This window comes from Momordica charantia, assembly GCF_013281855.1.
Source record: "Momordica charantia cultivar OHB3-1 chromosome 5 unlocalized genomic scaffold, Mcharantia_2.0 BLBB01000005.1, whole genome shotgun sequence".
NCBI lineage: Eukaryota > Viridiplantae > Streptophyta > Magnoliopsida > Cucurbitales > Cucurbitaceae > Momordica > Momordica charantia.
The window spans coordinates 13,144,279-13,162,711 of record NW_028275163.1 but is presented as its reverse complement, the minus strand read 5'-3'; the positions used below and the strand labels follow the sequence as shown (position 1 = coordinate 13,162,711).

At 32.1% G+C, this 18,433-nt stretch overlaps 1 long non-coding RNA gene across 1 annotated transcript; it reads left to right on the top strand.

Moving 5' to 3' along the window:
• The first annotated feature begins 247 nt into the window (after positions 1–247).
• On the top strand, positions 248–4,028 carry LOC148211355 (uncharacterized). Its single transcript, XR_015790992.1, has 2 exons — positions 248–455; positions 3,773–4,028. It is a non-coding gene; the product is annotated as an uncharacterized LOC148211355 (long non-coding RNA).
• The last annotated feature ends 14,405 nt before the right edge of the window (positions 4,029–18,433 follow it).

Genomic DNA, 18,433 nt, shown 5'->3' with positions numbered 1-18,433 from the left:
GTCAGAGACCAATTAATATGAGATATTGATTTGGCTTGGTTTTTGTTTTGATAGAAAATTGATATTTCAATTTTTGTTTTTATAAAAATTAGTTTTATCAAAGTTGGATTTTTCCACTAACTAGTGGTTTTTGAAGTGTTTCTTCAAGGCAATGACACCTATCTTTTACATGCTAGTGGAGTTTGAAGTGGAAGGCATGCAAGACATGTCTTTGCATGCATTTGGTCTTTATATAGGTGATGAAGATCACTTGGATAAGGCTAATGCTTACTTGCATAAGTGCAGAATTTTTCCACTCAAATTTCTATTGTCTTCTCCTAGCCATTAGTGTTTTCCCTTTATTTTCACTCAAAATTCGGTCCAAAAACCGTGTTCATCAACCCGAGGATAGCACGGATTTGTCGTTCGTGGTCCCATTGAGTTAGGAGAAGAAGTTATAATGGAGGTCTTCAAAGGTATAAAGTTAATCTTTTTCTCTTTACCTTTTTCATCATTTTTCCAAGCATGCTTATTTTAGTTAAATTGCTTCATTAAGTGTATTATGATCCATAGCTTCCGCTGTGCATGTCTGAGAGTTCCATCACTTTTAATAAATGTTGTGTAAAATGCTATAAAATGTCAACCACAACATTATTTTTAAGCTATAAAAGGTCTTTAATAGTATTTTGTCTAAGCTATAAAAAGTTTATCATAGCATTTTTTACTATAATGTCCTACATTTCTTTTGAGGGTAGTTTAATGACTTTATATTATTATTGTCTTTTGGTGAAGTCAGTCAAATCCAATTAACTTTATGTCAATAAATTTTAATCCACCTTAGTTAATAATTGTAGGTTTCTTATTGTTGGGAAATTAACGCTCCTGTATAATTTCTCCTTCCACAGAGAAGATTCACACACAGCCCCAATATGCAAATAAGGAAGAAAACTGTAAAGAACAAGAAAACGACACAGCAAAATTATACTGGTTCACCACTAAGGGCTACGTCCAGCCTTCCACTCAGATATGGGTAATTCAATAATAATGTGAAGGATTGGATTACAATAACTCTCCCCAATAATATCCCCTAGAGGTCCCAACAAAAGTCATTTAGCTTCTAAGCAATGTAACACAATTACTTAGGTACAAGAATGAGAAAACTCATAATATGATCAAGATACAATTACCCCAATAAAGACGATCTTGATATGCCCAAGCTGTTACCAAATACGCCGAGCTGTCGCCTTGAAAATTACCACAAAATATCCCTTAATCGGCTAAACAATAATACCCACGACTTCACCTCCTCCTGGGTAAAGACCCACGTTTGGCCGCCACTCTAATTTTGTTTAATCTCTCGGCAATTTCTCACGGCTGCTATTGCTAAATTATATTAACAACACACACACATGCGTGTGTGTGCGCGCGCTGAAACAACGGCAACAATAAAGTTGGGCCTTCATGGCCCAATAGTTTTCGAATCTTTTTCTTTTAATTTTTTATTTTGTATCCAAACCGAACACTTATGCTCTAACTAATTAAGTACAAATTAATTTTATTTACTTATCAAAAGAAGCTTACAACAAGATTTAGTGATTCATTTTATCCATGTTTAATTAATTATGTATGATAATAAAAAATAAATATGCATAAGAGATTAAGAAGATTAGCAAGATTATAATTGTATTTTAGTAACAAAATTAGCCATATTACTTTAGTAATTAGATAAATGTTGTGAATTGTGGTACTTGTAATGGTGGAGTTATTTGAGTATTTATAAAGTTTCATACATTTTACCCAAAGTTTTATTATAAGATAATTAACCAAGTAAAGCCCCAAATTACCTTTATTTTAGTCTTTATTTTTCAACCTTAGTCAAATTAACTTAATTGGGGCAATATAGATAGTTTTACTTAACTCATAAGTATAATTAGGCAATATAACCCATCTTTCACCCAAGAGACACATGTAGTAAATAAGTTAGTTGGGAAGACCAAAAAACTCTCACAATCCCATTGAGTATTTGGCCATGCACGAGGAGAGAGAAGAAGTTTGTTTCATCTTCCAATATTCAAGTTTGTTTCATGTTCCAAGTCACTTACCGATGTCTATTTCTTTCATTTCCCTTTAAGAACAAGTCTAAGCAAACTTGAATTTTTCTCTCCATAGTTTTACTTTTAGAGGGAGAAATAGTTGTTTTTCCAAGTTCCTTCAAGGTCGTTCATCGGTTTTACCTTTTCGGTAAGAAATGGTTTCTTTTAGTCTAGTTTTGGCAATGAATTTTTCCTAATAATTTTTATAAAACCGAAGCATGTCCATATTCACTTTTCTAAGGTTTCCATCATCATTTCAAGCTCCCGTAGTTGTTGGAAAATTTTTCTCATTCTATTCTTATAGTAGAGAGGAAAATGCACCAACGGTAAGCATCACTTTTGCTTGTGTAAATTTTTTTTAGGGTTCATTATTAAGAAAAATAGGTACAGTGTATGCCTTACTTTTGTTAATTTGAGGTATGAAAATCATAATGAAAAGGATCTTAAAAACGTTCATAAAATTGTTTCATAACAGTTTATGTTAATTTCATAGTTTTAGTTTGTTTAGTATGAAAAATTGTATTTGTTCATTTTTAATTTGTGAGATCATGACCAACACCTATAAACTAGCCTAAAATGTATTTTCAATGTATTGAAATTAATTTTTATGATTGATTTTACATAGAGCTTAAAATTGGTAAAAATTAGTGTTATGTGACTTCTTTATTTTCGGTAAAATTTTGAAATTAAGTAAATCATTTGATAGATATTTTTGTCCAAAAATGAGAGGCTAATATGAGTTAAGAAATTAGTTTTACAAATTTAAATATTTATTTTAGTAATATAGAATTTAGACTATGAGTGAACCTAGTTAGTTGATGAGATTTTCTTAAAAAGCAAAATTTAGGTAATTAAATACTAATTTTAGATAGCTTAATTGCTATTAGGAAACTTTAAAGATTGATCTTTAGTTTACGACATTCAGGTAACTGGATCCTATCATAAACTACCACCTTGTATGTTTTGTTGTATTATTTGTTGACTATAGTGGATTTTATCCTAAGTGACCACCTTGTATGATCTGTTGTATTATTGATTGAATGTAGGTGATAATGTTATATGTTACCTTGTTTTTTTATTAAATTATGTTATTCATATCGCTCAAGTATATTTTGTTATTGAATGGTTGGTGTGGTTAAATTTGATGTATTAGAAATCATGTTATGATTATGTGACTTTATCATTTCATTTTAAGTATGTTCAATAACAAAGCATGTTTAGGTAAAGAATGTTATATGTGTGACGCATTGCATTTGTTTTTAAGTTAGTAGTCTTATGCATCATGTATTTAGGTAAGATTAATGTTATGCATGAAATACCTAAATTAAGCAGTTATGTTATGCAACTAGAAGTATGATATGACATGTATGGTTTCTGCTAAAGGCTGAGGAAACAAACTAGTTCATGTTAATGATATTTATGGAGGTAATTACCCTATAAATATTATATGCTGAATTGATGGTTATGGTATGGGGTATTTCTGCAAAGCATGGCGCCAAATCAAGGATTTAGATATGTAAGTTTATGTTAGCAAGCACAAGTATGTTAAGTTAAGTTAGTTAGATGGTTTGTGTGTTCGGTTGAGGTATGCATGCATATAAGCATGATGCGTGCGTTTGAGCATGAAACGTTCCTTATGATGGAAACTACTTACTGAATATTTTTATACTCACCTTATTTGGTTTCAATTTTTTTTACAGATGGTTATGTAAATGACGAGAAAAACGTCGAGGATGACCTTGGCATTAGAAAGGAGGAGATATGAGACACAGTTGAATTTTACTTATAATTTATACTTTTAATTATTACATATAGAACATTTTTACTTCGTTTTATTTAAGGATGATAATTTATGATTTCCGCTGCTAGAGATTTATAAGTTAAGTTTTATTAAGTTATTGTTTCTATTTTTAAATGAAAGAAAACGTTTTATTTTAACGAAATTATATTTTATGAGTAATTATCTCAATTTGATATTATTAAATACATATTAAAAATTGGATCATTACATTTACTATGCTATAAAAAGTTTTCATAACGGTAGAAATATGCAATCGAAAGTAAAATTTCTATAAATTTTGGCATAGCATTAAAAAAACGCTGACCAAATTACAAATGAACTTATAAAACAAAAACAAAAGAAAAATATATTTATTCATGACATTGAAAGAAGTGAGTAGGTCATTACAAATGAACTTAAAAGACAAAAACAAAAGGAAAAAATATATATATTCATGACATTGAAAGAAGTGAGTAAGCCATTTGCTTCTTAAGCACTAAGTGAAAATAACAGCGCACAATTGGAGGTGCACCACAAAAAAGGAGCAGAAATAATTGCTTCATTGGCAATGTAAACAACACTATGTATCACAACATGATCGACACATTGAACTAGTATAATAAACTTAAATTAAGATTTTTTTTAACTCATAAAGTTGGTGTTCTATACCCACTAGTAGAAATTCGGGTTCTCCTGCCGTTTCTTTTGTGACGCTTTTTACGACGTCACTTATACCCCCATCACAAAAGGTATTCGTGATGTTGAAAATAAACATCATGAAAAGTTGAATTCATGACAGTTTAAAAATGTCATAAAATTGAAGTTTTCGTGACGGTTTTAAAACGTCATGAAAAAAATTTCATGATGGTTAAAAATCATCACAATAATGGATTTCGTAACGTTTAAAAACCGTCACGACAAAAGAGATATCATGACGGATTTAGATCTTGTGACAGTTAGAAAACGTCGCAAAAACAGATTCGTAACTAAAAAATGTCACAAAAGATAAATTTCATGATGGCTAAAAAACATCATTAAATCCATTTTTGGTGACGTTTTTTAAATGTCACAAAAAGTTGATTTTATGACGTTTTGAAAAACATCACAAAAAATAGATTTTGTCACATTTTAAAAACGTCATAAAAATAGATTTCGTGATGGTCAGGAAACGTCATAAAAAATAGATTTGATGGTGCTAAAAGATGTTACGAAAGACGAATTTAATGACATTTTGTCACTAAATAATAAGGAAAAATATTCTATTTTATTGTTCATCAACGTAGCGAAAACACAAATTTATATAAGTTGAGAATTAATATACAGATACAAACAGAGTATGATACAATTTGGTATTACAATATTCTTTACACATACGACAAATACAAACTACTGCAAGTATAAGTACAAAATGAAATAACAAAAGACAGTCAAAGTGTCCTTTAAACTAGCAACTGCAGCAATAACAAAAGACAATGAATATAAAATAAAAGAAAAAGAGGAAAACTATTATCATTAAACTCATGTGCACATATATGAAGTCTCTCCCACAAAAAAAAAACACATAATAAAAATTACCACAGGGAGCTATAGCATTGCTCTCAAAGATAGCACAATTAGGTGTTTCCAACATAGGAACCTAAAATGTTGGAGATTAAACTTACCTATATATCTTCCACAAATAATATACTACAATATACTAAACATGATTCATATGGGACCACCAATCTCTTCATAAACTACATTAAGCAATAATCAAACAAGTTTCATTCTAGCATTTCATCCAACAACTACAATTTTGTTTTTTCTGGTAAATATAATCTTATTGACATTAAGATCAAATAGCAATAGGTTACTTTGTCACCAACACCACCAAATAAACCAAAAAAGACAGTCAAAGTGTCATGCTTTTTAATACCTCACTACTAGAATTTTGAGTTTCTGTGACACTCGTGAGTATAAAAAAACGTCACGAAAGGTTAAAACTGCTTTTTTGGAGGAAAGTTTGGAGAATTCTGGATTTTTTTACATTTCGTGACGTTTTTTAATCGTCACGAAAAGGTTGGCAAAAATGTTGTTCTTAATGATGCTTGAATAACGTCAGGAAAGGTTGAGGGGCATTTTTGGCGGGAAAATGACGGTGTGTTCCGAAATTATGACTTTTCATGACGTTTTTTAACCGTCACCAAAAAGTCGAAAGTAACTACATTTTTCATGACGTTTAATAAAACGTCAAGAAATTGAGAAGCGCGATTTTTGGCAAGAAAAGAAGGAGTTATTCGGATTTCTAGCTTTTCCATGACGTTTAAAAACCGTCACAATAAGTTATGTTTTGTGATGTTCAAGAATCGTCGCAAAATGATAAAACCCGTTTTTTAGAGAATTTTTTGGCTTTTTAATATGATTTAAAAAGCATCATGAAAAGTTGGAAATTTAGACTTATGATGACATTTAAGATACGTCATGAAAAGGAGAGACTTTTCGTGACTTTTTTTATACATCACCCTAAATGGGAAAACTACAATTTTTTGTGAAATAAAATAAAGTTTATTTGATGAATATGATTTTTTTAAAAAAACATAATTAAAAATTAAAAAAGTTCATAATTAAAAGTAAAATATTATTTTCAAATTATACCTAATTTTGTTTTGTTGGAAAATGAAAGGCATTTAACTTAATTGAACATTTTGGAAAAAAATTTTATTTTGAAGTAAAATTAGAACTAATTCAATTGATAAGTCTTTTAATTCAATTCTGTACTTTGAACTGGTAGCAATTTGAACATGTTATGTGTTTAATATATTCTACTAGTGAATCCTATATGATTTCAACTTTGTTTTATAAATTAATGTCTTCGCAATGTCGATCGACAATTTAATTATATGAAATTTTTCTTATGTGATGTCTGCCAGCAAAATCGAATCCATTTTCTATGGCGTGTTCTGATCATCACAAAATGTAATTTTTTGTGACGTTTTTATAATGTCACATAGTCTATTTTTTATTACGTTTTTAAAACGTCACAAAATCGTTTTTCTGACATCTTGTTAGACGTCATGAAATCATTTTTTGTGACGTTTAAAAAACGTCATGAAAACCTGTCACATGACTTTTTCTTCCTGCGAATTCTGTTTTCGTAACCATCACAAATTCTAATTCCGTCACGATAATTGATTTACCATGACACATTTTTTAAACGTTACGAAAAGTATCATTCGTGACGGTCTAGAAGCATCGCGAAATCATTTTTCGTGACGTTTAAAAATCGTCACGAAAAATAATATTTTGCATGATGTTTTTAAACCGTCATAAATGCTACTTTTCGTGACTTTTTAAAAGCGTCACGAATACCTTTCGTGATGCGGGATACGTGACGACGTTAAAAACTTTACGAAATGATTTTGTGACGTTTAAAAAATATCACGAGAACCCTAATTTCTACTAGTGCCTGTAAAGTAGTATAATTCTCACCAACGTCCCCTTGCCTTAAGACATCAAGCCCCCTAATCAATCAATTATTCCACGATAAGTAGATTCACAACAAATATAGTACTACTTAATAAAGTCTGAGATAATACATACTTCCATTAAATTATGTTCTTAAACTTCTTTTCTATGAGACTCATTCCTTTGAGGATGCTTGTTATATTATTGTATATTCGTCTTTTTTACCTATTAGAACACACAAAAGTTTCAACTAATTGAGCTGCACAATAGAAGCCTATAATGGTCTAAAAGTAAAGTAACCTCCAATGTGTCGGCTGCTTTAGTTAGATCAAAAATACGATCTTTGATCAGATTCATAAACTTCTTTGTTAATAGACTTAAATAAAAATGAATAAAATTATGACCATATGCTAATAAATATAAGATAGTTACACCAAAGTCATAGGGTGTAACAAGAAGTTACCAAAAGAACTATCATAACGACATGGAAATTTTCATCTTTTGGAATGATGGGGAAAACCTAAAACAAATAGCCCGGATGATTGGATTGATAGTCTCTATTATAACTCAACTATGGAAATATTCATGTTTTGGTTTGGTGGGGGAAAACCAAACACAAATTATCAAATCTTTGTGTTGAACCATATATCAAATCTTTGTATTATTATTGCGTATGACAGTATCTCAACACAATTATATGTCGTCTTCAAAAAAAAAAAAAAACACCAGTATATGTCAACCACTTCAACTGCAGATATAAAAGGAAGGAACTTTATATTGGTTACATAGTTTCTCCAAATAAACGACAAAAAGGTATGGGGGCTATGACATGCCAGCCCATAAAAACGACAACTGAAAACGACAAATACTCCCAACATAAAGGGACTCGATGGTAGTCAACAATTACAAAAGAGAATGAGGGCTACAAAACTCAGCCCAATTAAGACGACAATCAACAGCGACAAAAAATAGGGCTATTCCACAAAAATAATCAACCCATGAACAACAAAATACTCTCAAAGCATAACTTTGACAATCTTCAACTTTGAGAGTGGGGGCTATTGTTATGGATGAGAAAATCTCTATTTCCTACCATTCGATTCCCCGTATTTAAGGAATTCAAAAGGAGAAGATATTACCTGATGGTTTTAGGATTTCCCCTAGATTTAGGAGAATATATCATATATTCAAATGAGAAGATATCCTAATCGCTTTAGGATTTTACCTCTATAAATAGAAGGTAAATACTCATAATGAAGGTATGCTACAAATTCATACTCTTTCCTATGCTCACAACACCCTACACTTTATACTCAACAACTCAGATTCTGACTGAAGCATCGGAGCTTGTGTGGTAAGAGCCACACCGGTCTTTAGTGCTATTCGGTTTTGCAGGTCTTGTCGATCCCTTTTATTATAGAAGATTGGTGTGAATTTGGCGGAATCTCAGAAGACTTAATTTCTGCATCTTGACACCGTCTGTGGGGACGACTACGATCTAAAAGTCAAGACGATTAACGATGAATTGACTGAGAACTCCTTAGATCCAAGGAGATCTCGAAAGAAACAAATCGACATGTATTATGAAGGCAGACCACAACTTTTTAACGACGAATGCCAGACGACTCGGGGGCTTCCCCTACCTGAGGTAGCCGTGGAAAAAACAAATCAATAAGTTTTTAGACAAGACCGAGAACGAACAAATCAATAAATTCCAGGACAGATCCTGGATGAGATAAATCGACAGATCCAAAACAGACTCTAGGATAAACGAGTCGACAAATTCCATAAAAGAAAAAGCGACTGATTAACATACGGAGTTTCTACTTCAGACAATGGTAAGTTTGTTGTGTAATTCTGGTTGTTTATGATTACGAAAATTTAGGTTTAATTTTTTGGTGATCGCATATTTGGTAGATTACATAATTTAGAATTGATTTTTTTGTAACTGCATGTTGATAAAGTCAAATATTATGTTTCCAAAGATACTTACTCATTTGTGATTTCAAAAAACTCCTAGGATCTAAAATTTAACTAAATCCTTATTACTTGAGCAATTAACTCTTTATATGTTCTGAATAAGATTTTTGACATTTGAAATGTTATTAAATCTTCACTACTTGAGCATTTATCTTTTATTCTAAATGAAAATCTCTCAAATGTGGGCATGTGTGAGTAAATCAACAGCTGGTCAAGGAACTCCAATAGGGGCAGATCTAAAAGCATGTCGATAAGCTAGAAGCCAATCAGCGAAACCAGGGAAGAGAATCCCAATGTGCTGAAAAAGGCATGCGTACAGGCCCAACAAGGTTAAAACAAAAGGCACGCAAGCCTAACCAATCAATGAAACCCATGAGTAGAAAACCATTCGGTAAAAACCTAAATACGTTAAAAACCAAGGGGTGTTGATTAACTAAGGGTAAAAAATCGGCGAAAGCCAAAAGGTCAGAAACCCAAGGCCGACTAGACTCAGGGTATAAAACCATTGGCGAAAGCCAAATAAGTTAGAAACTCAAGAGTGAATCCTGGGGTATAGAACCATGGGCAGAAGAAAAATAGGTTAGAAACCTAAAGAAGTACCACTGGCCCTGCTGAGAAGTTAAATCCCAAGGTCAAAATCTAACGGTAAAAACTAACCGTATAACAGTGTCTAAGAGACTTGATTGCACTTGCCAACTACAACAAAAAAGAATGGGGGTTATGACAACCAGCCCATGAAACGACAACCGACAATAACAAAAGTGTATCGACTGGACTCAGGGTATAAAACCATTAGCAAAAACCAAATACGTTGGAAACCCAAGAGTAAACCTTAGATTATAAAACCTTAAGCAAAATCCAAACAGGTTAGAAACCCAAGGGGTACAACTAGCCCAACTAAAAGTTAGATCCCAAGGCAAAAACCTAAAAAGTTAGAACGAACTGTATGGTAGAGCCCAAGAGACTTGACTACATCCAACTACGACAAAAAGGTATGGGGGATGTGACAAGCCAGCCCATAAAAACGACAACTGACAACGACAAATACTCTCTGATGGGATGTGAATCCCGTAGCGGAAGCGAATCTTTGTTCATCAATTTTGAGAAACAGAATCATACAAGTGCAAAAACAAAACACAGGGGAAAAATGTTATTACCTTTGAAGAACTCTTCTTCAAGTCAATCACCACTCGATCACCACCACCAAATCTTTTGTGCTATCCTCTTGGGTCTCGAGAACACGCTTGTGGGAGCGTTTGTTTGGAACGAGAGGGAGTATTCAGAGAGATTGAGATGGTAAGAGAATCTTGATCAATGGAAGTTCTGTTCTTGGCTTTGCAGTTTTCTGTAAAAAGCAAACCAAAAACCAACGACGTGGGGAGTTACCCCACGTCACTTAACTCCTCACTCCCCTGCATTTTTGCAGGAGAGTTATATATATTAATTATAATATTATTTATGAATATTATTAATTAATATTATTAATAAATAATACTATTAATGTATACATATATATTTATTTAATTAATTAATCATATTAATTAATAAATAACAATTAATTATTAATCTACTTAACAATTAATATATACATATATAAATCAAATAAATAATTAACACTTAATTATATATTACAAAAATAGTATCATATTATATAGCATTTCTATCATATAACTTATAGTTGTAATGTACATCTTATGCACATTATTTTTAACCTATAGTTTTAATATAAATCATATTCATATTAATTTTATTTGAATCTCATTCAAATAATTTCTCTTATAATATATAGTTTTAATTTAGAATTAACTATATATTATAATGTATCAATATACATATATTCCCTTATGCAATTTGAATAATTCAAATTCTTCCAAAAACTTGATCGTCGTTTTACCCGTTATGAGCTAGCAAGGGGACCTAATGGACCTACAGATTAGAAGCTTCAACGATACGAGATTAATCGATCAAACTCATCGACCGAGTTAATCAACATTCGTTAACTACGGGTCACTCCACTTGTGCTTGCTAGCATAAACTTACATATCTAAATCCTTAATTTGGCGCCATGCTATACAGAAATACCCCATACCATAACCGTCAATTCTGCATGTAATATTTATAGGGTAATTACCCCCTATAAATACCATTAACATGAACTAATTTGTTTCCTAGGGCCCAACCTTTAGCAGAAACCATACATGTCATATCATACATCTAGCTGCATAACATAACTGCTTAATTTGGTTATTTCATGCATAACATTAATCTTACCTAAATCCATGACACATAAGACTACTAACTTCACTACGAATGCAATGCATCACACATTATGTCATGTTTTACCTAAACATGATTTGCTATTAAACATACTTAAAATGACATGAGAAAGCCATAGAATCATAACATGCTTTGTAATACATCAAATTTAACCACCATAACCATTCAATAACAAAATATATTTAAGCAACATGAATAACATAATTCAATAACAAAACAATGCAACACATAACATAATTCACTTACAATCAAACAATAATACAACAAAACATACAAGGCGGTAACTTATGATAGAATCCACTTACCTGAACTTCGTAAACTAAAGGAAATTCCTTAAAGCTTCCTAATAACAATTAACACAACTAAAATTAGGACTCAATTACGTAAACTAAGCTTTCTCCAATAAATTATCATAACTAGATATGTTCACTATTCTACTAGTAGAAATCCCTTAATAATTAACCTAGTCCATAATAATCATAATATATATATATAAATTTGTGAAAAGTAATTTTAAATCTTCATATTAGCCTCTGATTTATATACTATAATATCGATAAAAATAATTTACTGATTTTGCAAATTTACAAAAAAAACTAGAGAAAACACATAGCACTAGTTTTCACAATTTTAAACCGTAGGTAAAACCAATCATAAAAATCAATTTTAATGCATTCAAATACATTTTAGGTTAGTTTAAAGGTGCTGGTCATGGTCTCAAAAATTCAGAATTAACAATCCAAAATTTGATACTAAACAAGCTAAAACTATGAAAATAACATAAACCGTTAAAAACCGTTATGAAGCAATTTTATGAACATTTTTTGGACCTTTTAAATTCAGATTTTCAGATCTCAAATCAACAAAAATAAGGCCTAAACAGTACCTATTTTATCTTAATAATGAACCCTTAAAATAATTTACACAAGGAAGAATAATGCTTACCGTTGATGCGTTTTCCTCTCTACCGTAAAGAATAAAAAGAGAAAATTTCCAGCAACTAAGAGAGCTTGAAATGATGATAGAAACCTTAGAAAATGGATATGAACATGCTTAGGTTCTATAAAAATTATTAGGAAAAATCTACTTACAAAACTAGACTAAAAGAAACTGTTCTTACCGAAAAACAAAACTGCAATGAACGATCCTTGAAGGGACTTGGAAAAGCAACCACAACTCCTCTAAAGTGTGATTTAAAACATAAGATAGATGATTGAGAGGAAATTTTCAGATTTGTTTAGAAATGTTCTTGGAGGAAAATAAATGAAACAAACATAAGTAACTTAAGGAGAATGGCTTGGAAGATGAAACAAACATGAATCTTGGAAGATGGAACAAACTTCTTCTATCTCCTCATGCATGGCCAATTACTTAATGGGATTGTTAGTGTTTTTTGGTCTTCCTAACTAACTTAATTACTACATGTGTCTCTTGGGTGGAAGATGGGTTATATTGCCTAATCATGGTTAGTGGAAGGTGAGTTATATTGCCTAATCATGGTTATGAGTTAAATAAAACTTTTTATATTACCCCAATTAAGTTAATTTAATTAATGTAGAAAAATAAATAGTAAAATAAAGGTAATATGGGGCTTCACTTGGTTAATTACCTTAAAATAAAACTTTGGATAAAATGTATGAAACTTTATAAATACTCAAATAATGCTACCATTACAATTACCATATTTCACAACATTTATCTAATTACTAAAGTAGTATTGTTAATTTTGTTACTTAAATACAATTATAATCTCGCTAATCTTATTAATCTCTTATGCATATTTATTTTTTATTAATATACATAATTAATTAAATATTGATAAGATGAATCACTAAATTTTGTTGTAAATTTCTTTTTAATAAGTAAATAAAATTAACTTGAGCTTAATTAGTTATAGTATTAGAAGTCTACAATTATTAACTAGGATTTGATTAAAGCTTATTGGCATAAAGCTAATTAGATTTGACTAGCTCACCTAAAAAAACAATAATAATATAAAGTCATGAAAATACCCTTATAGGTAATGCGGGGCATTACAGAAATAGCAATCTGTTAGTCAACGGCGTTACATCTCAAGATTGGCTATTTTGCAATCCGGTCTTATACAAACTCGTTGTATAGGATACCCCCATTCGTATGTCTCTACACGAACGACTTGCATCGAGTCGTCTGTAACATTTACAGAGTGGGCTGTATCCATAGTATTGCCAGGATAAGGATCCCAGCCTTATCCATATACTATAGATCATTTAGGTTATTCACGGAACATTATCCGCTTGTATATCAAGGTTATATCAAATATATACCCAATAGATATACTGTCCCGGTTACATGATAATAACATTGGATGTTTAGTTTATTAGATTTTGGACAACCAGCCCATGAAACGACAACCGACAACAACAAAAGGGTATCGACTTGACTTAGGGTATAAAACCACTGACAAAAGCCAAATAGTTTGGAAACCCAAGAGTAAACCCTATAGTATAACACCTTGAGCAAAATCCAAATAGGTTAGAAACCCAAGGGGTACAGTTAGCCCAACTAAAAGTTAGAACTAACTGTATGGTAAAGCCGAAGAGACTTGACTACAACCAACTACGACAAAAGGGTATGGGGGCTACGACAAGCCAGCCCATAAAAACACAACTGACAATGCCAAATACTCTCAACATAAAGGGACTCGATGGTAGCCAACTACAACAAACGAGAATGGGGGCTAGAAAAGTCAGCCCAATTAAGACGACAATTAACAGCGACAAAAAAGATGGCTATTACACAAAAATTGTCAACTCATGAACGACAAAATACTCTCAAATCAGAACTTTGACAATCTTCAAATTTGAGAGTGGGGGCTATTGTTATGGATGAGAAAATCTCTATTTTCTATAATTCGAATTCCCCTTATTTAAGGAATTCAAAAGGAGAAGATATATCTTGATGGTTTTAGGATTTCCCATAGATTCAGGAGAATATTTCCTATATTCTAAGGAGAAGATATCCTAATGGCTTTTGGATTTTACCTCTATAAACATAAGGTAAATACTCATAATGAAGGTACGCTACAAATTCATACTCTTTCCTATGCTCCACACTCTACACTTTATACTCAACTACTCTGATTCTAACTTAAGCATCGAAGCCTGTGTGGCAAGAGCCACACCGGTCTGTAGTGCTATTCTGTTTTGCAGGTCTTGTCGATCCCTTTTATTTTAGAAGCTTGGTGTGAATTTGGCAGAATCCCAGGAGGCCAAATTTTTGCGTCAACAGTATGCATAAATAATATGCATGATTATGTTGTATTGTGATGAATAATATGTTTTACCTTTGATAGTTGTGACGATAGACCAAGCTAAACTATGTTGTGGTTATTAAATTATGGCTCCTTGTAGAAAGGTTTCTGTGAGACGGGGAGGGTTAGGTATAGGTACAAACCCTGAGACAATAAAGCTAACGGTAATCAACCTAATGCTCAGACACAGATTCCATCAATGGGTCAAACTCCTAGACAAACGGACAATCCTCCAATGATTCAAACCCCGATCAGATAAAGAATCCACCAGTGGGTCAAACTTTTGGACAGGCAGAGCCTACTATAGCATCCTTGATGATGAAGACCTTACAGACACTTGTTCAAACTATTGTCTCTAATCAAATGGCTCAATTGACTCAAGATCGAGGGAGTATGTCAATAGAAGCTAAAATATTTGCGAGATTTTAAGAAGTACGACCCTCACTCTTTTGATGGACTATTGGTAGATCCGACATTGGCAGATGCTTAGTTATTCTCGATAGAGACTTCGTTATATGAGTTGTCCAGAGGAACAAAAGTACAGTGTGTTGTCTTCATGCTAAAAGATGATGCTCTTTTATGGTGGGAGTTTACAGAGAAGTCTATCGATGTTAGTGGAGGCCTGATCACATGGTTGCAGTTTAAGGAAGTTTCCTTCCTACAATATTACCAGCAATCACCCGGTTCAGGAAACAAGCGGAGTTTATAAACCTGAAGCAAGGTAATAGATCAGTGGAGGAATATGAGAAAGAATTCACAAAACTCACCCGTTTTGCCCTAAAGCTAGTAGACACAAAGGCCAAGAAAACCGAACGATTCAGCATGGCCCTGAAGGATTCAAGGTCTTGTGGCAGCTCTCTCCCCACCAGATTATGCTGCAGCAATTCAGGTAGCTGCATTGATTGATAATCGTTCAGCAAGTGAGCCCAAACTACCTTCGGGACTAGGATCTTCCTCTGGACATAAAAGAAAGTTGGACCAAGCATCTTGTAATCCACAACAACTTCAAGATAATTTTGCCACGCTAAACGATGCTCAAGATCAGAGACAGCCGCCTAATCGACAACAAGACCCTAACTATGAAAAAACAGAATCGAGTACTTGCGGCAAGCGTCATTGGGGGTGTTGTTGTTACGAACTAGAGTTTGTTTAAATGTGGCAAGGAATGACACATTGCTATAAATTTCCATGAGGTCAATACCCCGGTTGATGCAAAAGAACCTTCTAATGTGAACGAGTCAACTTTACGTAAGTAGACTCGACAATAGGAAAAACTTTAGTCATTACCTGACATGGAGTGAAGGAGTTAGGTTCATAGTAACAGGTACACTACCTATTTTGAAACCATACATTGGTATTTGTTTGAGTTAGATTTGATTCTATGTTTTAATGGTAAATTAAGTTTAGGTTAGAGTTGTAATTGTTGGGTGACGTTGTATCAATGTGATATAGCAACAAAGTATGCTGGTTTAGCTATCTAGTAAATTAGCAACTTTGGAGGACGAAAAGTCTTTAAGGTGGGTAGATTGTAACGCCCCGTATTTTTTTATATGATATTTTAGTAGTTTAAATCCATAAACTAGAGAATTATTTTTTTTAATTTTATTTACAATAGAGATTTCTCTAATTTAGTCTTTTTTTCTTTGTTGTTATCTTTCTATATTTCTATAAATAATTGAAAAAAATAAAAGGAAAGATAAATAATTGAAAAAAATAAAAGGAAAGAAAAAATAAAAGGAAAGAAAAAATAAAAGGAAAGAAAAAATAAAAGGAAAGAAAGATAAAAGAAATAAAAATAAAAGGAAGTAAATATGGGCTAAGCTTTAGAATTAATTCAAAAAATATATATATCACAAACCTTAGGTTATATTGTTAAGCTGTTATACGTTTTTCCCTTTTTTCTTTCTCAATTTTCCTTCTCGCAAAACTGTTTATTTTCTCCTTCCACGTGCACACGCATTCAACGTCAATGAATTACTCCTCAACCATAAGCCATGATTAAATTTTTGGTTTGGTGATCCGTATACCAAGTGTTGAATTTCTTCAATGAAATTAAGATATTTTTTGGGAAATTGATTTAGGGCAGTCTAGTAAATTTCGTACATTGAGCCAACATTTATTTTGGATCACTATTAAGGTAAATGGCTCTACTTTCGGAATGACCTTATAGCTTGGTTGGAAATTTTATATGATTTTTTAATGGCTATATAATGAATGTTGTTTATGAATTGACTGTTATGTGAATTGTTGTGCTGCGTTACTGAAAATATAATTATGCGACCTCATGCATGATGTTGAATGTGAAACTATTTTTTTTTTTATGTATGAAAGTTGTGGCAACTGCCCTTCTGTAATGCACAGACTAGTCTGAAATTGAGGACTTACTTGGGTGAGACTTGGCTCTGCTGACTGGGTGTCAACGACCATCAATTAAGGTAGAGTCTCCTAGGAAACTCACCTATGTACCATAATGGAGTTGGTACCGTATGTGTCAGATTGGGTTAATCGCTCACATTGGCCAAAATGAAAAAGGAAAAGGAAAAGGGAACAAATTTGACAAATAAAGATTTAGATCCCACATGTTCATGTTACATTAGGTATGTATATGCTTGTTTTGACCCCATTAGCTGAGTTACTTACTGTAAATTTTTAATACTCACCCCTTTTCCCCACATTTTTTTTATGGATTAACAAAGATGTACAAGGTGTGTGACGGGGATGTCTGTAGGTTGTGCTATGGGTTTTTGCTTCCGAATTAGTTTTATGTTTTATTTTTTTTATTATTTTATTATTTTTTGTTGTATTAAGGGTCATTTATCTTAATATTATGTTGTAGGTAAACTATTTATGGGATCCCAAATAAAGTTTTATTTTTTATTTTATTTTATAAAGTTATGTTATGAGATTGTATTTTGTTTTATTTATTATCATTTACTTTTAAAAGGCTTTAAAAATATTGAAAGCATGCATGTAGTAACGTCCCTTAGAAGTTTCAGTCCCCAAAAAAATAGTCGGGCTATTACATTATATTCAATACTTTGATATAATTTTTTTTTGTTAGCAAAAATTTGAGACCAACAAATGCAATAGGGCGAAGCTCCCATTCAACCATCGCGCTGGGTCGAAAGCATTTGCTACTATCACCAAGGAGAACATACAATACAATAATATTTTTTCTTTCATATACCTTATTACTTATGATTGTCAATAATTATGTTTTTTCAAATGCATAAATATCAAGCTTGAGATGAAAATTTTGGTGAAATCGATTTGTTCAAGAAGACTAGATACTTTTATACTAAAGGTTGGGTCGAAGGCACCGAGATAGGTTATGTAAGGCTACTACTCTTATAATAACTAACTTCAAATTACGTTTCACATTGTATATGTGAACATTTAGTTGTTTTTGAATTATTTATGCAGTTAGACAAAATGCGTCTCAAAGAAGAATCTATTGTAGCAGCAGCAAACCGATGTCAGCCCAAAAGTAATGGAAACAGCTCTTGGGTCTCCATCAGGCTACGTTAAAAGCTCTGATTGAGGCCCAAATCTCGTAAAGGTTCTGCATCTAATGTAGCTTCTTCACAA